This window comes from Triturus cristatus, chromosome 11 (assembly GCF_964204655.1).
Source record: "Triturus cristatus chromosome 11, aTriCri1.1, whole genome shotgun sequence".
Lineage (NCBI taxonomy): Eukaryota > Metazoa > Chordata > Amphibia > Caudata > Salamandridae > Triturus > Triturus cristatus.
In genome coordinates, this window is record NC_140594.1 from 389,292,009 (window position 1) to 389,315,973 (window position 23,965).

Here is a 23,965-nt window from a genome sequence, read left to right on the forward strand (position 1 = left end):
TTGGTCTTTTCTTCCTCTTCTTCAGCAGCAAGGCAACCACTGCAGGCCAATCCCCCAGGTCAGGGACAGTACTTCTCCATGCAGCTTTCCCGGTTCCTCCTCGTCGGACAGAGGTTTCTTCTTGGCAGGACAGGATCTGATTTCTTAGGAGCAGGGCTCCTACATTTACACACCATTTCTTTTGTTCTTGCAGGCCAGTGGGGCCCTTGCCTAGTTCGGTCCGGTTTCTGAGCACTTTGTTGACATGATGCAGGCTTCTTCTTTCAGCGTGCAGGGCAGAGTCATCAGACGCTCCACAGGGGGTGGAGCCAGCATTGTGGTGGCAGAGCACATCCCTATTCAGAGTCCAGGTGTAATCCTCCCACCCATCTATATGTCAATCTCTCTATTCACCACCAGGCTACCTAGCCCTGCCCCTCTGGGATTCCCCAGCCCTGTCACTCACACAAGCCAGACAGCAGATACACATCAGCGCAGAGGCGGGCTGAAATGGTTAGGCAAGCAAGTTAAGGGAAGGTTTAGGGACTGGCAAGTGGGTGCACTTGCCAGTCAGCATGACAGTACCAGACTGGACGCAGGTTCTGCAATGGCAGACCTAGACACATTTTACCAGGCCGCTTCTGTGGGTGGCACAACTAGTGCTGCAAGCCCACCAGCGGCATTTGTATTTACAAGCCCTGGGCACTCCTGGTGCACTTTACTGGGGTCTGACAGTAAACCAAATAAGCCAATCATGGAATCCAATCAATATAGCAATTTACAATAGGGAGAGCATATGCACTTTAGCACTGATCAGCAGTGGTAAAGTGCCCAGAGTCATAAAACAGCCAACAGGTCAGAAAAAATATAGGAGGAAGGCAAACAAAAAAAGTTCAGGGATGACCCTGCAGAAAGGGCCAAGTCCAACAGGGAGGGTCCGAGGACGATGACCTCTGTCTTCTCCGAGTTCAATTTTAGGCAGCTGTTGCTCATCCAGGCTGCAACATCTTTCATTCCTTTTTGGAAGCTGAGTCTGGTGTCGTTGGGGTTCTTTGTGAGAGAGAGGATGAGCTGGGTGTCGTCGGCGTAGGATACTATGCAGAGCCCATACTGTCTGACGATGGCGGTGAGGGGGGCCATGTAGATGTTGAAGAATGTGGGGCTGAGCGAGGATCCTTGGGGTACTCCGCAGTTGATCTCAGTAGGTTCGGAGAGGAAGGGAGGCAGTCTGATCCTTTGGGTTCTTCCGGAGAGAAAGGAGCAGATCCAATCGAGGGCGTTACCCTGTATGTATACCGGCGTCGTGGAGTCTGGCTGCAAGAGTCCAGTGGGAGACCGTGTGGAAGACTGCGTAGAGGTCTAGTAGGATGATGACTGCAGTGTGGCCCTGGTCGAGTAGCATGCGGATGTCATCGGTGACGGCAAGGAGGGCGGTCTCGGGCTGTGATTGCTGCGAAATCCGGACTGGGAGGGGTCAAGGATGGTGTTTTCTTCAGTGAAGGTGGTCAGTTGGGTGTTGATGAATCTCTGTGTGACTTTGGATGCAAAGGGAAGGAGAGAGATGCGCTGGTAGTTTTTCAGGTCCGTCGGGTCGGCCGAGGGCCGAGATTGAGTTCAACTCTACAAGATGGTGAGGTCTGTTGAGCAGTTGGCAGAGCTCCCCTGTCTCTGTATGCACAAGAACCTACTTCTCTCTGTGTAAGAACTCGTTTCAATGAGAGTGAAAGTGAGACTGTGTTTGAGAGTGTGTTTGAATAAGTGAAAGTGAGTATGATGGGGTGAGTGAAGGAAAATGAGTGTGTTAGAACGAGTGACTGATTGGAGGTTGTGAGAGGGTGGGGAAGTGAGAAGTGAGTGTAGCTGTCAATGGTGCAGCAGTTGCAGTTGTACTAGGGACCAGCGTTAGTGAGTGTGTGAAAGTGTGTTAGCAAGTGAAAATGAGAACCAGTGAGTATCAGTACATTTGTGTATGAGTAACAGTGAGTGGGAATAAATATGAATGAGAATGTGCAAGTGAAAGAATGTGAATTAGAGTCAGTGAGGGCAAAGAGACTAAGACCGAGATTATCAAAACTTTCACACAATGCAGAACAGCACCCAAAGTTGCTGCTTTGCGCGAGAGGGAGAGAGACGGAAAGCGCCATATGTACAAAGATTTGGCACTATCCTGCCCTCTCCTTATAGCTGGCACACAATTAGGCGGCCAACCACCACACAGACATCTGTTTGAGTCTTAGCATAGGTTTTGTACAAGAAGGGTGCCGTCCCAGCACAAAATACTATGCTTTGTCTAACTTTAAAACTATTCCTACTTCACATGTGTGCTGTACAGTGTAGTACTCATGCAAAGTGGGAAAAGTTATGAGAAATAAAAGCATTTCTCCTTTTTAATGCCTGTTTTCAAGTAGTGGCGTTTATTTTTGGTGCAATGCCCTGTCTACTGTTGTTAGTAGATAGAATTTTGCATCAAGAACCATGGGTGTTACCACCCATATAACACTCCCTTGACACAAAGTAAAGAAAATCAGCGATTTGCACTGCTTTTCATTACTTTCAGGCAACTTTCCAGTTTTGCATTGGAAAGTAAATAAAAAAACACATTTTGTGCAGGTTTGTGTCCCTTTTAAGATGCAAAACCAGCACAAAATGTTTGGTAATCTGGCGCTAAATGTGATAGGAAGTGAGTATGAGTGAGGCAATATTTTTTTTTGAGGCCATTACGCCCTATCACTTTCAAAGGTTACCAGCAGCCACTGACGCCAATAATAATCTACGAGATGTGGCATTATAGCCTGAGTTGCTGACTTTGGAACTGGGGAGTTTGAATCCCAGCGTCAGCCCAATATCCTGTGATCATGGGCAAATCACTAAGGGCCTCATGTAGGTAGCCAAATACCGGTCGGTAACGGCCGATTTTCGGTAATTATACCGTTACCGACCGGTATTTTGGCTTTTGAGATGTAGGGGGACTATTTCTGTATTCGGAATTTACCGAATCGGTAAAATTACCGATTCGGTAATTTTACCGATTCGGGAAATTCCGAATACAGAAATGAGATGTAGGGGGACTGTGTGGTGTGTGTGGGGATTCGTTATTTACCACCACTAATAGTTGGTGGTAAATGACGAATATGTGTGTAAATGCAATATTTTGCCCGTAGATGTGTGTTTGCTATTTCTGCCTTGTTTGCTTGAAAGCACAGGAAGATGGCAGAGATTGCCTGTGAAGTGCAGACGCAGTCTCTTACAGCAGGGTTGGTGGACATGCATTATCTCTCTTTCAAACAACGGTGATCAGTAAAGCTCACCACCTGGCAGAATTAGAACCCCCACTGTGAGGTCTTGGTCCTGGATGTTGTCAGGGCCGGACTGGGAGCGAAAACCGGCCCTGGCAAAGTGTTCATCTGGGACCTCCTTCGCCTCCTTTGAGGACATTGCAGAAGCACGATAAGATGAAGGGGGAAACAGCCTTTACCACGAAGCATTTTCTACGCATTACGTTTACAACGATACACTTACCTCGTAAACGTCTTCACAACGCGTAATGCTTCAACGACCATCTTCACCACGCAAGCAACGTCAACACGGAACAACGTAATCGTAATCCGAAAAAAAACATCAGTCCGTTTTCAGTGTCGGCGGAGATCTGCGTAAAAAAGAAAAAAAAGAAGAAAGGGGGCTTGGGGGGGTCTCCCCCCCAAAAAAAGAAAAAGCGGAGTAAAGGTAAAATCGAGGTAACGGCAAAGCGTGGAAAACACATTCCGTTGTAACGCATGCGTGGTAAAGGCATGCGTTGCAACGGAATGCGTAGTAACGACATATATTCGATCAAGGTGTCGGAAAAAGAAAATGTTTGTTCTGATGCCCTCTTCTCCAGCCGTACTTCGCCCAGGCTTTCCCTGGGACAGACACCCACACAGGGGCGTTGCGCGCCTACCTCCATGTAGGAGCCAGGTTTATGTGATGAAAAGGAGATTTAGAATATGAGGGTATGGATATGGACCACGTTCCTCTCTAATGATCGGACATTGATTAGGATGCATGATAGATAATTGTGTGAGCAGCTAGGAGGTAGGATACTCCCTGAGGGAACCTGTGAAATTGATGCTCGATCCGGCTGAAAGAGCAGCAGCAGAAATTTAGGATGGGCTTGGAGAGACACCAGGAGGCAAGGAATTGTTTAATCGGGTCTTGGGTGACAATTCTTATAAGTGCTGCAGTCAGGTTGTCAGCAGAGTGTGTATGAGGGGGATGTCGCCGAAGTTTCATCAACTTGCACCAGAAGGCAGGTTAGTAATTTACAAGAGTTAGGCTGCGTAGGAGATAGATGGAGAGAGAGGGTTAGAGTACTTAGCAGGACATTGACAAGTGAGTGAATGCATGTAGAGGAATAGATTGGTTAAACGAGATTGTGCAGTTATTGATGGGAAGCACTTGCACACAAAAATAGAAATTCAATTTTGGGCGCGTGCATGAGCTGAAGTGATGTTTTGTTATGTTATGGTATGTGATGGTATGTGATGTGTATTTGTATAGTGCACAACTCACCCAGCAGTATATCCTGGTGCTGAGATCCAACACTTGTTTCATTACTTGCAATTGCCCAAAATGTCTTTATTCTGCTTTTAGGGCCACGAACATTATTGGAAGTCTGGGCTTCAATCTATTCTAATGAATGCTACACTAAAGCCCATCCCATTGTATTCAGTGCCCCTGTGGAAACAGACACAACTAAGCAAAACGTGGCCCCTCACCCTCAGCAGACATACAAAAAGAAGAGAGAGTTGCCAATTGTCCACCAACAGGAGATTGAACAAATGGCATCAGCAAAGCTGCGCCCTTTACTATCCACAGAATTACATGTGTGAATTTCACCATAGGTTCTCCAGGTGAGCAGATAGCATTTTCTCAATGAATAGAGTCAATAGCCGGGTGATGAAGCGGGCGGCAGAGTTCCACGCCTCCGCTTAGCCCCACGTGATTGCAACCCGGCACCCAGCAATGGCGAATTCTAGCGATCCCTGAGGGCGGAGTGGAGCTGCTTGATTCTCGGCAGATCTGCCGAGCAGGATTTTCGGCGTTTTTCCGGCCGTTTTCCGGCGAAATCTACACTGGCGGTACCGGCGGTGAGATTCCTTTGATCCGCGGAGATACACGGGGGCTTCAATAATGGCGTGTATACCGCTGTGGATGTGGCAGCGATAGAACGGCAGAGCTGTGGCCTGATTGTTGGGAAAGAATGGGTGTTTTTGCGAGCAGACTCATTTGACGAAGTTCCTTTGGCTGCAGTGACTGGGATTGGAGTGGCTGGACAGGAGATCACCAAGGGGAAGGCTACAAGGATGTAGAGAGCAGTACATCTAGAGGATTTCTGGCCACAACGGAGGACACCCCCCCCCCCATCTTGATATAAGGTAGCCCTTTTTTTTTTTTTTTTTTTTTGGGGGGGGGGGGGGGGGGAAACTGACTTTGTTTGACATTGGTCTCAGGACCATTGTTATTTTTAAGTGCCAAGATGGGAAAATTACTAAATGCACGTTTAAAGGCCAAAACACGTCGAGCTCTTGCTAAAGAGGCGACTCGAATGGTCAACAAGGAGAAAGCCCGTAATTAGGCAGGCTCAGATATTTCAAGCTCTGATGAGGAGTCACTCCTTGATGTAACATCTACACCAGAAGCCCTGGTAGAGACAGTTAAAGAGACAAAATTGACAGTAAATAATGGTGTATCTCAGCAGATTGCGATACCTCCAGAAAGCTCAAAAACGCTAGGCGAAGCAAAAGAACCAAAGCAGTTTGCGCTGTTCTCTAAAAAAGCCATCTTGCAGCCCTCCCTGGTATGTTCAAAAGCACCACAAAAATCTTATGGTATGGAGGGACCAAGTTCAGCACCAGTATTGACAGTAGGAGCTATTTCAAGGGGGCAAAGAGATGTACAAGCCACCCCGCGGGGGAACTCTTCTCCAATGGAAAGACCATCTGTGGATGGATGTAAGATCCCAACAACCTCTGCGCTGGGGCTAAATGAGAGAGGCTCGGGGGGAACCCTAGAAGAAACAGCAAAAATATTTGAAGCACTGGATCAGACCGCCAATACCCCCGTTTTTCTTGGTAATCCAGTTCTTCCGGATGACAGTACCACTGAAACACTGTGGCATGATCCTCAAACAAACCCTGAGGTTAATAGGAATGATACCATAGCGGATGATAGCATCACTGAAACATTGTGGCAAGATCCTCAAACAAATTCTGAGGTTAATAGGAATAATACCGTAGCCCACGACCTATCTCCTCTGACTGGTAATAGTCCTAGACGGCAATTCATCGGAGAAGGTAAGATGGATATTAAGGATATGCTAAACTTGATATTAGAAGAACTCCGCGAGCTGAAAACATCACAGAAAACCGAGTTAAATATCGTCCATGCCCGTCTGGAAAAAATTGAAGATGCAATGTTAGGTTTTCCAATCAGACTTCAAGAGGCGGAGGCAAGGATTTCGGTACTGGAAGATCAAATGACGATTGTAATGAAAGAAGCAAACGCTGCAGTGAAGAGCAAAAACTTCCTCGAGAATAAAATGGAAGAATTAGAAAACCATTCACGGAGATCTAATCTACGATTAGTCGGGATTCCAGAAGGAATGGAGGGCTCTCAAACTCTGCAGTGGGTTGACGCATTTATAAAACAAAAAGTTATTCCAGAGTTTGAGGGCGACCTCACTATTACAAGAGCCCATCGAGTCCCAGCTCGCCCTTTCCCCAATTCCACGATGCCGCGTACAATACTGCTAAATTTTGCTGATTTTCGAATCAAGGAAAAAATATTGACTAAAGCAATACAACAGAGGCAGTTTTCAGTAAACGAAAATGTAAAATGTCGTATTTTTTCTGATATGACTGCGACCGCGGCTCGGAGAAGGAAAGAATTTGTTAAGATGCTGTGTTTGTTTAAAGCCAGAGGAGCTCAAGCAACCATTGCTCAGCAATCCAAATTGAGAGTATTGATAAGGGGCAAGTTTTATATGTTCTCTGATTTGGGGGAAGCACAGAAATTATTGAATGAAATCTCAGAAGGTCCGGCATCTTAGGCTTGATCGGTCTAAGATTAAGACTTTCTCTTTGATTCAAGAAAGAAGGGAGAAGGATAGGAGGGAAGAAAGGAGGAAAGAAGGGGAAAAAAAGAAAATGATGAAAAATAAATTTGCTGGGATTGCCGGGATGTGTGATCACTCGGGTGTAACAACAGGACACCCAGAGAAGAGGAGGGTGGGGGATGTGGTCAGCGTGGTTGGTGGGGAGGATTCCACATTCAGAGGGGGTTATAAGGGAAGGGTTAAAGGGTGTGGGGTATAAAACAGGAAAAATAGAGCAAGTGCAAGTGCAAAGTGGCAGTTTTTATTACAATCAGATGTTTGAGATAAATATAGAAATACAGAATTTCAATGGCAATTAATAAATGCAAAATCTTATCAGTCAATATCAACGGGATGTTGAACAAACCAAAGTATGGGGCCCTGATGAAGTGGTTGATATCCTGCAATCCTCAAGTAATATTTTTTCAGGAAACCCATCTAAAATCAAACTCTCCCAAAGTATATATACCCAGATACTTCTCATATGCATTTTTTGCATCAGCTGGCTTGGCCCAGAGAGGTGTAGCAATCTATTTTTCAAGAAAACTACCCTGGAAAATATTAGAAGTCCAAAGAGATATACTGGTGAGATGGATAGAGGTCTCAGTTAAGATACAAGGGCAGATTATTAATTTTGTAAATTATTATGGACCAGTGTCAGACGATACGATCAGTCTGGTCAAAATAAATGGGCTTTTAAGAGGAGCTTCGGGGCAGCTTATATTGGGAGGGGATTTTAATTTTATACAAGACTTAAAGAGAGATACATCTAACAAAAACAAAAAACAACTAAAACCAAAAACTTTGAAAATCATCGAAGCCTTGAAACAAGAATATCAGTTAATAGACCCCTGGCGTGCTAAAAATCCAGAAAAGACAAAATTTACTTGTCATTCATATCGTTTTCAAACCGCTTCTCGGATCGATTTCTTTTTGATATCGAGATCCCTCCAAATAGTTAAAGTAGATAATGGCTGTAATCCCTTTTCAGACCATGCAAAGGTCGAGCTTGAGATTCTGTTGGAGACCGGGAGCAGAGAGCGACCCAGGTGACAACTGGACCGCACTCTGCTCCAGGATCAAAAATGGGTCGAAAGTTTGAGGAAATGGATTGTAGATTATTTTAAAATCAACGAAGGAACTGCGGAACCTTTCTCTATATGGGGTGGATTTAAGGCAGCTGTACATGGACAGAATATTGCCTATACAGCTGCTCAGGCAAGGAATCAGAGATCAAGGATAGATACATTAGAAAAAGCAGTTGAACAGGAATATGCTCTACATCTACAACAGCTTCCTAATAAATTTGAGCAGGTGAGAGCTGCTCTTAGAGATTTTTTTTTATTAGAGGAAATCAACAGCTCAAATATGTATCAGCAAAGGGTATATGAAGAGAGTCAGCTGGTAGGAAAGCTTCTGGCTAACGCTACTAGGAATAAACAGGAGGCAGCAAAAATAGTGAAGATTTGGAATCCCCACAATGGCAGAGTAGAAGAGGATAGAGATGAGATTTCACAGATTTTTCTACAACACTTTAAAGATATATATTCCACAGAGTATTTAGTGGGGGAGGAGATAATCCGAGAATATTTTGCAAACATAGATCTTTGTAAACTTACAGAAAATCGAATAGAGCAACTCGGAATGGATATAAAGCTAGATGAAATCTCAATATCGATAAAAAAAACAGCGGGCGCAAAAGCATGTGGGAATGATGGATTCCCTATCGAATTCTATAAAAGTTTTTCAACAGAACTATTAAAACCCCTGCAAAGGCTATTTAATTTTATTTAACAGGGAGGGTTAATACCCACAAGCTTTAAAGAATCAATAATTGTGTCTTTTGTAAAAAAAGATACAAATCCCGAAGATGTAAACTCCTATCGGCCAATAAGTCTTTTAAACTCGGACTATAAGATTTTTATGAAAATATGGGCCGAGCGTTTTTCCTTCGCTGCTCAGGAAACCATTCACAAAGACCAGACAGGATTTATAACTGGACGATTTATGGCAGCCAATACGGAATACCTAATACAAGCCCTGGATTATTTTAATACTACTCTAACTCCAGCATGTATCATAATGGTAGATGCTGAAAAAGCATTTGATTTAGTTAATTGGTCCACTTTGTTTTTAGCCCTTCGATATTTTGGCTTTCCAGTCCAGATAGTAAATATGTTACGAAATATTTATAAGGGGGCGACGGCCCAGATTTTAATAAATGCAAAACAAGCGGGATCAATATCAATAAATCGTTGGACAAGACAAGGCTGTCCCCTCTCGCCATTACTTTTTACGTTTTTCATCGAGCCTCTTGCAGTCAAAATAAGAAATAACACTGGAATTTTACCCCCCATCCTTCAAATGACTAAACTGAAGTTATTTGCAGACGATATAGTTTTATATCTGAAGCCCAATAAGGAAAATATAGAGAAGGTTTTAAGAGAATTTAATAAATATGAGCAAATTGGGGGGTATAAAATAAACTCAAATAAGACCGAAGTTTTGGCTGTGAATATAGATATTGATTCCCTTCCTCCAGGCTTGAGGCTACAAGCAGCCAAACCAGATCCAATTAGATATCTCGGGATCTTCGTAACCACTCAATATCATCAATTATTCCATCTAAATTATATTAAAATGAAAAATAAAATCAAGAAGCTATTAGATCAGTGGCTGCTAATCCCCCTTTCGATTATAGGCAGGGTTTCACTAATCAAAATGTCTATTGTTCCGCTATTAGTGTTTTTATTCAGCAATCTTCCTATTAGAATTAATATATCTTTTTTTAAAGAAATAGAGATGATGTTTAGGAGTTTTATCTGGTGAAATAAGGTATCTAGGGTTATACGAGCAGTGGTTCAACTCCCAATCGCCCAGGGGGGGCTTGCCCTACCGGATATAAAAACATATTATGAGGCAGCCTTCCTAGATATAGTGGCAGGACTGATAAGACCAAAATCCAATAGAGATACTTTTTTTTTTGGATAAAATGATGTTGGAAGCCGGCTCTCAACTTTGTGTATTTTTAAAAACCTCTAAATGTCCAAAGAAAGTTAGATATAAGACAATAGGAACTTATTCATTTAGACTTCAGTCCTTTTTTTAAAAAGAGGGCTCCTCGGGGCTGCAATATTTAAGTATAGGGGAATGCTCATGCTTAGGTCTTCGAATTAGATACAATCATTTAATAAATTAGGCAAACTATGGATTTAAGGAGCTAAGACACTTTATTACCCAAAATAGATTAGTTTCATGGCAGGAAGTTACAGCAAGAGCTAAAAGTCCCAATCTACCTATTTTCTTCATATATTTGCAGATTGTTTATTTTTTGAGTAGTATGGAAGGCTTTATTAACCCAGTAAGCAATCGAATGGCAGCCCTGTATGGGGCAGGAACGAAGGGTATGGGAAAATGGTATAAACTAATGCACAATCAAGGTCATATACAATTAATCGATAAACATTTAGCTAAAATAGCTAATGAAACACAATGTGTTTTGTCAACCAGAGAGTGGGAAAAAATATGCCATCTTGGAAATAAAACCCTGCGTGCAGCTAATTTTAAAAAGATGGCCTTTTTATCTCGATGGCTGGCCTATATGACTCCAGAAGCTTTGGGGAAACGGTATGTGGAAGTCGAAAATCGCTGCTTTAGGTGTCATATTAATGGTCAGGGAGGTTGGCATCACATATTTTATACATGTTCCCAAATCCAACCCTTCTGGGAGGCAGTCTTTTTAGATATAAATTTGGCAATTGGAAAGAGACTACAGCCTGAAAGAGAATCAGCCTTGTTTGGTATATCCAAGGAAAATATGTTAATGACCAAGGCTGAAGAAGTATTTTTATATATCTCTTGTACTGTAGCTCGATCATTAATATTGCAGAACTGGAAGTCTAGAGATGTACCCTCCCCATTGAAATGGTATAATAAAATGAAAAGGATTTACAAATTCGAAAAAGCATATGGTAGCAGAGTAGGAGCTCTCAAAAAATTTGAAGTGAATTGGAGATATTTTGAAAATTTAGAAAAGGATAAAGGGGATTAAAACGAAAATGTTTTATATGATTATTTAAATGGACTCAGTCAGCATATTTATAAGTATTTGCACTTTACTTGTGGAAATAGTATTCATTAGATATGAAGAGTTAATAAGCATCTTGCACTTTCTATGGCTATTGCACTTTAGTTGAAATTTCTGTACACTTTTGTCAAAAAGGAAAATTGAATATGGCAGTATAGAGGTTATTGAATACTACTGAGAGTCCCTCTTCTTCATTGTTTTTTCTGTATTGTTAATTGTACTTCAAACATCTAATTGTATTTTAACATCTGATTGTAAAAAGAAATATTTTATTGTATGCCATGCTCAATAAAAACATATAAAAAAATAAAAAAGAATAGAGTCAATAGCCAGTGGGGTCACAAGGTGTGTGTTTAAATACTAGGTGCCCACTTTTATGTGTAAAACAGCTCAGCTGCACCAGCCAATCCGACATGCACATGTGTGTGTGTGAATCCTCCCGTCCACCCACCCAGGATCAAAAGTGAGCACAGGATCCTCTCATCCAGCTCTCCTACTCTCAAGATCCCCTCCACACACACAACTCTGTTATCAAGCCCCTCTCTGGAAGCTGACAGAACTCCTTACAGGAAGCTGTGCATCCCACACCCTGGAGATACAAATACATGCACAACAGAGGCCTTCTCACTGAAGGCTGGGGCGCCAGTTCACAGTTGTTGAGAGAACTTTTGAATCTGGTCTGCTGGACCTCCTCGCTGGAGAAGGACAGACCACCTCAATGAGGACTTGTGCGACCTGTTGAATGCGTGTCGAGAACCTGCTCACCATAAACTACAAGATCTCTTCACTGAAGAGCTCATTACTGAAGGCTCCCTTGTTAAAATGAATAAAATCGCATAATTGATACTGAAAATATTCCTCAGAAAAAGTGCAGCAGGCTTTTAGGTAGGCCTGGGAGTCATTTTAATTAAACTGGAGTAATCGGAGTAGTTTCAGTAATTCCACGTTACTCTCTGACGCGTTACCAATAATAACGTGATTACACCCCTCGTGTAATTAAGAGTAATGTAGGGCGGAATAGAGAGTGTTAGTGGCTACTTGCTCTTCTGTTTGTGCTCTGTTGCATTTAGCACAATTTTCATAGCGCAAAATGCCAGAAGTAAGATGGGAGAAAATCTTACCTCAAGTGCACATTTAGCGAGCACAACTGGCTGCTCATGTTCGCTATATATGGTGGGGTGTATGCTGCATTCTTTATCAGCGCAAAGTGCATCCACATGTTTATTTTGGATATGAGGGGGCATTTTTGCGCTACGGAAATAGCACTAAATGCAGAATTACTTTTTCGCAGAATTCTGCATAATCTGGCTGAATATTTAGGTAATTCCATGTGATTACGCTACATGGAATTATGTGTGATAATGCCCCCCCCCTACTTTTAAGAAAACAGTACTGCACTGTATTTAAGAAGAGTGTTCTGCAAAACAATTCTGATAGCATTGCGGCATATTTTACTACATTTAGTCAACCAAATGCCTGCAGGGGCCTGCATGCTACAGTATATGATGTGGTAAACACTCAATAATTGTAAAGAGAGAATATGTGAAAAGACGCTTAACACTGTTTGCGATTCCCAATGGGGTCGCAAATTGCGAGGCTCATGAATATTAATGAGCCTCTCACAATTTGCGAGCCCATTGGAAATGACAGGCCCTCCCAGAGATGGTGGCCTGCTGGGCTCAGCAGACCACCATGTCTGGTACTGCTTTTAAATAAAGCCGTTTGTTTAAAATGCAGCCCGATTTCCTTAAAGGAAAATGGGATGCATTTAAAATAAAATAATGAAATGTTTTTGTTTCATTATTTAAGGGTAGGTAGTGGTCCCTGGGACCACTGCCTGCCCTTAGAAAATATTTTTAAAGACAGTCACAAAGTGGAAGGGGTCTCCTGGGGACCCCTTCCAAATTGCGACTAGATTACCCCCCCCCTTGAAGAGAGTGGTAATCTGCAAGTGTTTTGCGACCACAATTGCTGTCACAAAACATTCATACATTGCTTTGCGCACGCAATTAGGAAGGGAACGCCCCGTCCTAATAGCGACTCGCAATTCCTAAATAGCGAGTCGCAAATAAATTGCGACTCGCTATTTAGGAATTGTACATGGCCCTGGGCCTCTTTGCATGCGCAAACGGGTCGCAAATCCATTTGCGCATGCAATTTAGGGTGGTACACCTGGCCCAGAGACACTCTGAGAATGATCGGCCTTACCTTTGGTTACTTGGAAAGCTCCGTACACTTGAATAACATCAAGAGAAAAAACAACCATCGAGTCCCATCCGCTCAAACAACTTCAGCCTCATTACACTTCCAAAACAAACAGAACATTCTCTGTGACTGCTCCTTCGCATGTGGGTCAATCAACTCCCGCACATACACGACTGGTTTGCAGTAAAAATACTGTGGGGAAAAAGGTTGTGTGAAAAATGTAATCTACTGGAAAAAAATTAAAAAGGCTGTGGCTACAAAAAAAAGAAAAATGTCCTGCTCATGGGGCAAAGGTATGTATACTGGGAATAGCAACGAGGGGGTGAACTCCTGCAATAGTAGAGAGGACTATTTAGAGTTGGGAAGGGACCTTGGGACTAGTAAGAGTTGGTAGGGTTAGGGCATTGGTAGTGTTAAGGGGTAGTTGGGTGCTTTTAGAGTTCAGGGGAGGGTAATGTTACAGGGTAATAAGGGTTTTTTTAGGGTTCAAGGAAGGGTAGCATTAAGGGGTGATTTGGTGTTTTTAGGTTCCAGGGATGAGAACGGTCAAAGGGTAGTATGGGATTTTTTGGGAAGGGTAGTGTTTAGGGGCAGTACTAGTTTTAGGGTTCAGGGAAGGGTGGCAGAAAGGAGAAGTACGTTTTTAAGTTCCAGTAAGGGAAGCATTAGGGGATAGTAAGGCAATTCTGTTTCAAAAACAGAAGTCAAAGCCACATTATCTTCCATATTTTTTGAAAAATGATTTCCTACACCATCTTTAATCCCAGTTCTTCTACCAGCATCTACTGTGGGGGAGCATACAAGAGTTGAAGTTGCTGAGGATTCTGGACCTTTTCCATAGGTAGATGAAACACCTGAACTGAAGCCAGAAGGACATAGATTAAGAAATGCATTCTGAAAGGGGGTGTTTGCCATTTCTGTTCTAATATGAGGTTTCCTGGCTCATACCTTCCTTCCTCCTCATTACTGACAATGTTTCATTCGCTCTCTGCTCACTGAATCACAAGGACCACATGTGCACTGTGATATTCATTAAGTTCTTCTCTGTAATGGAGGACCCCTACAAGGCAGCAGTGCCTCACTTCTGGGCAAAAAAGTATTTGAAGAATTTAATTGAGAATTTCCTGACTTCTTCAAGATTGGCTCTTTCCTCCTTTATTTCACTGACCAATTTTCCATATGTTCCTGTTGGCAAGAGGGGTGAATTCTCCCTAAGGAGACAGCATCCAGCAGCTACTCTTACCCATCCTATCCAGACATATGCAGCAAAATACTCCTCTGTCCTTGATTAAGGATCTTCAATACTTAATAACTGCTTTGAAACACAGATTCGATTGTGCTGGACTGCTGTACATCATTAAAATGCAGATTTAGTTTATATCTGATATTCCCTTAAATATTCTTAAAGCAACGTCTACATGAGTTCTATCTTCAGTCATGTTTGGCTCTGTATTAGGCATGCAGAATGAGCTCAGAAGTCATTTTATCTTAAACACTCTTTTTTGGTCAATGTCGTTTCAGTTCCTGCCTGAGGGATTCAGTCAAACAAGGAACTTAGGGTCTCCTTAAATCCTATTTGTGAATTGATATCCCTCTTCTGTCAAACATTCTCCTCTTTGTCCAGCCTCAGGGAGAAAGTACTTTAATGGCAGGGATAGAGGATGTAGTACTGGATCTGACACAAAGTGCAATAATCCTCCCTCTTGAGAATTATGACTGATAGCTATGCATCAGTGACTCACTGGCCCCCTTCATCCTCTCTGGTGTGGAACGGACTGAAGTTTGTCTACAACTCTTGAATGCAGGACACTTCAAACCAATGGTTCCTGGACATTGTGAGAAATTATCACTCAATCAAGCTTCTCCAGATCCTCCTCCTCACTGATTTCTGTCCACCCTTTGGCCCCAGAGCCGGGGTTCAAGATCTCATCCAAAATGGACAATCCCTGCAGTCCCTCCAGAGGAGAAAGGGGCTAGGGGTCTATTCCATCCAGTTTTGTGTCCCCAAACCATCAGGGGAGTTTCTGTGATGATCAGAGTAAAGAATAGTGCATATTATCCACAAGTCTACCAATTTCCTAACGCCCCCAATCCTGTTTGTTCTGTAGACATTGGTGATGTAGGATAAGGGGAAGCAAGGTTAGGGTAGGCAGTGATCAAAGTTGGTCCGGCACCTTGAATAAGAAAGTAAGGAGTACAACACTTCCTGTAAATTAATGAACTCATTTATATCACAATAAACACTTAAAACTATTCAAGGTAACTCCAAAAGCAGATACTCTTCCCATCATTACTCCTGAAGGCAACTTGGCCCAGGTGGACACTGGAGATTGGCTCTTACTGGTGAAACTGCAAGAATAACTGGGGTGAGTTAAGTAGTCATCAGTTACACAAGTGCCTGAATGAGGAGGACAAAACACAAAAAATACACACGAATGAAGGTGGCGGTGAGGAAACTAGTTGGTAGTGGAAGAACTCAGTACTTACGATGCTGGCAGGCATAGCTTAGAATGCAGCGCTGACTCATAAAATGTTAGAACCCCTTTTAACCCAGAAGTGAATGACAACCATTTGCATTGGGAAATTAGTCATTTACGAAATGGAGGCCACAAATAGATGGGAACAATTCTGAATCAGGATGAACTCTATCCATGCACAAGACAGACAGCGCGATGGGCAAACAATCTCCATCGCTGACCTAGTGCCCCTTGCCAACATCCCCCAAATAACTGAGATGCATAACATGTTGGGGTGAAGATGGGAAGCAGCTTCCAACTTTCTGCCAACTTTGAAGTCCCCATGAGCCCTGGTTGGTTCTGACACTCTTGTACCGTTACAGACCTGAAGGAGGTAACTAAGTTTGTTCGAACAATCTCTTTCAGAATAATGCTCTTCAATACATCAATGCAGTTGTCCAGTGGCGGTCAGTGCAGGTAAGTGCGGTGGGCGGTGAGGTGTAGCCGGGGGGATGAAAGTGACTTACGACGGGACAAGGAATATAAAATTAATGAATAAGTAAAACCACTTACCTTGTGCTCGGCGATGGGGCGAGTGCAAGGTAAGTGGTTTTAATTATTTATTAATATTATATTCCTTATCCTGATGTATTTCACTTTCAAACACCCACCCCCGCTCCACCACGCTTACCTGCATGGACTGCCACTGCAGTTATCTCTTCAGGTGATACCATGACATCCATACATCTTTAGGATGCTTTCTTCAGTTCCTGACTAAAAAAGATCCATCAACACCTCCTACAGTTTGCTATGCAAGAGGATCGTTTCCCATTTCAGGTCTTTATGGGTGGCCTAAAATGTGCCCCTTGAGTGTTCACAAAGGCTCTCACTCCTTTAGTGGCAATCCTACACATGAAGGCACCCATATATATCATTATCTGACTGACTGGTGGATCCACTCTTATTCCATCTGCTTGTCTAGACAATTTTTGGGTATATGTCCTCCTCCAGGAACATGGGTTGCTACTTAACATAGACAAGTTTCATCTCCAGCCCAGCCAATGACTAGAGTTCATTGCTGGGTGTTTGACTGGTTCATTGGCAATGATTTCCTTCCTCCTCATTGGATTCAAAAGTTACAATCTCATTTTTTCAGTCTGCTGCTATCCCCAACCGCAACAGCTTGCCTGTAGTTATAGTTTTAGGGAGATATGGCACCATCACTATTTGTAGTGCCATGGGCACATTTCCATATGAAACCTTTGACTCGTCATTTCCTTCTTCACTGGCAAGTAGAAACCCTGGGCTAGATACTCTGGTCCCTGTATTCAGGACCATCACTCAATCTCTTCATTGGAGGCTTCAAAAAGGAAATCTGTGTGGGGTGGTGGTGACTGACTCCCTTTTGCTCCTCTCATTGTGAGAACTGACGCCAGCTTAACTAGTTGGAAAGTGAGTCATTTTTTCATTTTCATTTTCATAAGGCTTTATTCGGAGCTTAAACACAAAGTCCATAAAAGCAAAACAAATACACAACAAATACATTAATCATAAAACCATAATGGAAAGATTACAAAACAGATTGCATAGTTAAAACATTTAAAAATGATTAAAAAAGCATACTGGGCCTTGCTTTGATAGCTTGTAGGAGGAAAGTAGCAGTAAAAAAGCAAACATCAGGGTAAGGTTTAAAAAGCAACTTCATAGCATCTTGTACACTCCTGATCGCTGATTAAGTTGTCCACAACCACAGGGGCCCAACACCATGGGCTAATACCGGACGACATACAAATAAAATCAATTACTGTATTAGCATTCCTTCCCGTGAAAGTGGGAATAATTACACCTGAGGAGTTAACCTGGTTAACCAGTATCTCCATGTCATAAGTAGTTAGAATTTTATTCAAAGAAATACCATAGGAGTTATGAGGAAAGTGGGGGACACCATCCCCACAGTGGTTAATAAAACCACACACCCTTTGAGCAGCAAAGGGGCACACCACTGTGTTAAAATCCCCTAACCAAATGATATCAAAGTCAATATCAAATTTGGTTATGATGTCTTCCATGGCAGACTCCAAAGCAAGTACAACCTGATACCTCGAACAGTCAAAAATATTATTATAAAAATTAATTAAAAGGATATTTCTACCCTGCTCCTGTTGAAGCCATAAAATCTGGGAGTGTGCACCAACCAAAACATGTTTCTTAACTTTGATGGGTATTTCTACAGAAATCAGAACCAATAACCCACCCTTTCCCCTGCCCGACTGTGAGGCCACGGCAGGTAGATGAAAAGAAACAAAACCATTATAATTGATTGGGTCCACACACCAGGTTTCCTGAAAGCATACAATATTAAAAGTATTAATGAACTCTGTCCATCCCAGACAGATGTCCTTTGATGAAAGTCCCGCAATGTTCCAGCATACAATCGAACAGGCACTCTGTCTACAGGATTTGGATAAGGGTATGGGGCTAGTAGGAACAGGGGGGACGTGATTACAAGACTGGACCCCAGTCTTGCCAGCCAAATGGACCCAATTCTCACTATCACAACAACTAGGCTTCCTGTTGGTATTATCCGAGGGGTTATCGTTACCACTGGTATCTACTGTATCTAACACCCTCAGAATGACGTCCCCTCCCGTGCCTCCTACGGCATCAACAACATCCTCTGTTTTAGACAGGGCTGGCTCCAGTCAATCATTACAATCCAGTCCACTCAGGGCTTGAAATCGGTTTGACGTGGTAATTTTAGAACCAGGGAAGACATTCGTATCTCCTTCTCTTGTCCCAGTATGTTCGACATTAGGATGATAGTTAAAATGCCTATAAAAATACCCTAAGGGCCGAAGAGATATCCCTTGATCCTGAGAGGAGGATGATTGTGCTCTTAACAGGGCAGTTGAGGCAAGATGGGGGTTTCTAAAATTAACCACAATACAATCACCCCCACAAGTCTTACGCGAGCTACCAATCCAGTTAACTCTTCTTGTGCTTAATATATCCTTTGCTAAAACAACTGGGAAACCGCATTCCCGATGCAGCCAATCCACAGTTTTGTTCTTCAGAGAAGCATGGGATTCACTATAATTACGGCCAGTCTCACTTACTGGGGGGACATTGGTGAGGACTGCCACAAATGGGGCACAAGCTGGGGGCAAATCGGGCCTGGGGATACCAGAGTTTTTAGCACTAGGTCCTAACTGGTTCTCGGGGGCTGGGATACGTAAAGAGCTATATTGTCCTGAAGTCTGCAAGGGGTCTGGAGCATTTCTCCTCTCCTCACAATGTTCTCCAGATGGGATCTTGGGAGGGTTGGTCTTAGCCATTGGTATGACTACCTTAGAAACCCGCGGGGGAACATGACTACTTTCTAGAACCTCATGAGTAGCTTTAGTACCAATACTGGCATGAAGGTGCGATTCTAACAGGCCTCCTAGTCTGACCACTTCGTTAGCTACCATGTCAAGTTTGTTCAATAATGGTTTAACTAATAGATCAAACTTAGCGTCTATCATGCTGATTAAAAGGTCCAACTGCTTACTATCTAAGGTGACCGGATTACTATCCTGCACTACGCTGGGATCACGAACAGAATTAGTGGGTAAAGGATCAGCTCTCTTAAATGATCGCACCCCCCCCGGGATAGATTTCGCTTTTGACATGGATTAATAACTGGTGCAGCCCTACAATACTTTAATCAAAATTAACAGGCGATTACCAGCCCTTACGTATTACCCACTTGGGAGATGTATTCTCACGGCAAAACACTATATACTCAGCCCGCTGGTACCTCTGTACAGATCAAGATGTCCACGGCCCCCACCAGCCCCCTCCTGTCCCGGACTGTCACAGACTGTCCGCCCTTTGTCCGGGCTTCGTCCTGGGCGTCCCGCGTCGCGTCCCGCGCCGGAGAGTCCAGTGATATTTAGCGGAAACGGAAACCAATAGGCGGATAGGCGGGCCGCTGCACAGCTGCGGACCTCACGGACTCCTGGGACCTGCAGTCCCGTCTGGCAGCTCCTCACCAGCCACAGCAACACAGCGGGTTCACAGCACAGCCCCACCAAGGGCGACAGGCACGGTAGGTCAAAGCCCCCACCAGCGATGCGGGACCCGCGCTAGCGGGTTCCGCGAGGTCTTTTATTTGCTTTGATGGCGGATGGGCGGGCCGCTGCACAGCTGCGGACCTCACGGACTCCTGGGACCTGCAGTCCCGTCCGGCAGCTCCTCACCAGCCACAGCAACACAGTGGGTTCACAGCACAGCCCCACCAAGGGCGACAGGCACGGTAGGTCAAAGCCCCCACCAGCGATGCGGGACCCGCGCCAGCGGGTTCCGCGAGGTCTTTTATTTGCTTTGATGGCGGATGGGCGGGCCGCTGCACAGCTGCGGACCTCACGGACTCCTGGGACCTGCAGTCCCGTCCGGCAGCTCCTCACCAGCCACAGCAACACAGCGGGTTCACAGCACAGCCCCACCAAGGGCGACAGGCACGGTAGGGCAAAGCCCCCACCAGCGATGGAAAGTGAGTCAAGGTGAAGCTTCCTGCCACGGTCTCTTTGTTCCAGAATGGAGGCCTCACACTCCTTGAATTTTTAACCATCCTAAAAACACTCCTGCAGTTTTCCCTCTTCCTGAGAGGACTTGCTGTTCTGATTCAAACAGACAATCCGGTGGCAAAATGTTACAAAACAGAGAGAGGGTGGGGGGTTATGTTTCCATTCCATATCCGTGATTGCTCACAGGATTTTCTCTTGGGCTTAGAGTTATCTTCTTGCTCGAACAGCTAGCTACGTTCCAGGGTGGAGAATGTGAAGGTAGACTTTCTGAGCAGAATATTTCCATCCTCAATAGATTTTCACAGAGAGGGGACCTATTTGGGAGGACGACTCTCTGCTTCTGGGTTCCCTAAATATACCTTGTTTTGCAAGCTCAACCAACTCTTCACTTCTCCTACTCTTCTCACGTGGTATCTAAAGGCCTTCAGGATATGTGCTCCATTCTCTCCCAAGCCTTGGGGTCTTCTATATGCATTCATTCTTTTTCCCTTGCTCCAGAGGATTCTATTTCGAATCAGGAGCGAAAGAGCTTGGGTAATCCTGGTGGCTCCAGCTCGGCCAATAAAGAGGATTGGCTTCTTAATGGGAGTTTGTGGCTTGGTTATATCACCTTTATCCATTCCACAATCAATACAGCATTGTACTTAATGCTCCTAAAATTAGCATTAGAACTCTTTTCCAGATTGTATTCTGTTAAATCTTTAGATCATCTGCTTCCCACAGGCTTGGTTTTGGGAGCTGGACGGCACAGCCACCAAATTCCACTGGGAGGGTCGGAGACCTCGCATAGCACTAACCTGCTGCCAGATCCCGCCCTTTGATGGGCACATGGGGATGACCAATTTATATTTATATTACTTTGCGACCCGCATCCTCACATTGCATGATTTTGTTCAAGGGGATGGTCTGACTCGGCCTACAGGCTCGAGCTGAGCGAGCTGGGCCTACCCCAAATTCAATCTATGATATACGGAGGGTCCATATCTTACACTTTACCGGGGGTGACACGCACCGTGCTTCTGGCCTTGCGGGCATCATTTTGCCAGACCCAATGGACACATAAATTAACATAACACACGCCTCTCTGGCACGGTACTTGGCTCAGGGAGGTTAGTGGGCTGAAGGGATTTCGGTCTTGGGACCCTATAGGGATCTCCCAGCTCGGGGATGTGTGGGCCAGAGGCCACATACGCTCCTTCCAGGACTTACAAACCAGGTATTCCCTACACCTGTCACAATTCTACAGGTACCTGCAGCTGCATCATGCTCTCCACTCGCAAATATTAGACGGCACAGCAATACCAGAAAACAACCCACCCGAGGTGCAGATTATGCTTGGGAACCTGGGGAAGGTGGGAATCTCCCAAATTGACTGTACATTAACCAAAAACACCCCAACCACACTAGACAGGCTCAGAACCCAGTGGGAGGGATGGGTGGGTCCACTGGAGGAGGAGCATTGGAGGGATGCACTAATGGCGCCTAAGATGGTCACTGCATCGGCTAGACTCCGCCTGATTCAATTGTACTACCTGCACTCCACCTACTTAACCCCTGCATGCCTTCACAGGGCAGGCCTATTTCCAACTGCCTCCTGTATGCGCTGCGGCCAAGACCAGGCGGATTTCTTCCATATGGTCTGGGCATGTCCCCAGCTCGCACGATTCTGGGGGGGCATTGAAGAGGAGCTCACAGAAGTCTTGGGTTGGAAAGTCCCCCATGACCCATGGCAGACGCTCCTGGGGATCACAGATGGGCTGGATGGGTCCAGAAATGAGAAGCTGTTTTTTAACATGGCTATGGTTGTAGCTAAGCGGGACATAGCCGCCAACTGGAAACGTCCTACTCCGCCTAGCCTCAAGAAATGGCGGGAGGGGGTAGACTGGTGTGCTACACAGGAAAAACCTAAGTATAAAGCGCGGGGATGCCCGAAGAAATACTGCAGGGTGTGGGGCAAATGGTTGGGTACTGTGGCTTAAACTTGTGTAGCCTGATAAATGTCTGAACCATGTAAGACTTTACGGGGTCATGCGGAACAATGTTAAGCATTCAATCGAGTGGGAATTGTTGATCCTATTGTACTGTGCTATATTGCTGGTTTTTGTTACCATGTCTAAAAATCAATAAAATTGTTTATCAAAAAAATCTTTAGATCAATTGAAATGTGACCTTGTGGTGTTCTGTACTTACGTAATGATGCCATGTTCTGGAATTTGTAGATGGCTGCTATGAAAGAATTATAGGGCTGGGGATTTTTACTCCGTTGGCTGTTGGGTGTGGCTGTGGCTGGGGTCTCTGTTACCTATCTCCTAATAAAAAAGTTTACTACAACCTATTTGAAGACCTGCCAGCTTTCTTCAGGGAATTTAACATTGGCGACGAGCGACGTTCTGCCTGCAAGCTTTTATGCCAAAGAAGCTGAAAAGTTACATCTGAGACCCCTCCACTATGATTTACACAATGCTAAATTTTTGGGTGAGTGGTACCCGAAATTCAAGTCTTAAGGAGGTGATCCTACCGGTCAGGAGATATTTTTAATAATTTTGGGCAGCTTTTGTCTGTGTGGCCCCTTGTGATAACCAATGGTTGTCTGGTGGCTCAAGCATCTGGGAATTTCGAGAACACACCATATGATGCTGCAGAGAGGCGTGAATGGTGTCTCCAGGCAACAGAGCTAAACAAAATATGCTGTGATGGAACGAGACAGCACAAGGAGGCTTTTACACGCTGCAGCAACAAGGTCTATGTGGAATGCCTCAACGTTGCTAGGCAATGCCCCGTCAGCGCACATAAAGCATCGGCATTGCTGGGCCATGTCATCTCTGCACCAGGAACCAATCAGACGTGCTGTAGATGTGTCATGCAGTGCACCAGGTCACGCACCCTCAGCAGTGCGTCAGCGGCACACAGATACAGCATCATTGTTTGAAACGTCACCTCGTGCACCAGGAAGTGGTCGCCCTTTTTCACAGCGTTTCCGCAATGGTGAATAGAGTGGTAGCCACAGTTTGCTGAGAAAACAGAGCATATGAGAAGCTTGCTGACGAAGTGCAGAGAGTTTATCTGGTGCCAGTAGTGTGAGAATTAATCTGAAAGTGCGAAGTCCTGTCTAGATAGGGCTCCAAATCTGGGATGTTTTGAGCCCAGGGATGAAACCTATGTGATGACTGATGCCAGCTCAAAAGGACTGGGAGCAGTTCTAATGCAGAGATCTGATGCAGCCGGATTCTTGTCTACCTTACCATTATCAAAAATCCTCTCAGGTTGCCAGGATCTTTTTATCTGCTAAATAGTGTAGAGGGGAGAAAATCCAATTCTTAGTACATAATCAACAGGATCAAATCTCAGTTCAAAAGGACCACTGACTCCAAATCAACATTTTTAGGATTTTAGTACAACCAAGAATAACTGCACATAAAAAACACCTCAATACAAGGTGAAGAAAATAAATGGGCACTAAAACAAAAGACAAGCTACGCAAGAGTCTCATTCAACTCAGACTAAGAAGAATAATCAATTCTAATAACATCAAAAATGA

At 44.2% G+C, this 23,965-nt stretch overlaps 1 long non-coding RNA gene across 1 annotated transcript in view; it reads left to right on the forward strand.

Moving 5' to 3' along the window:
- Positions 1-4,913: 4,913 nt before the first annotated feature.
- LOC146784248 (uncharacterized) overlaps positions 4,914-23,965 on the forward strand; it is a 44,365-nt gene continuing 25,313 nt past the window's right edge. Inside the window, exon 1 of the long non-coding RNA XR_014970646.1 lies at positions 4,914-5,393. This is a non-coding gene — a long non-coding RNA (uncharacterized LOC146784248). The remainder of the gene's footprint in view (positions 5,394-23,965) is intronic.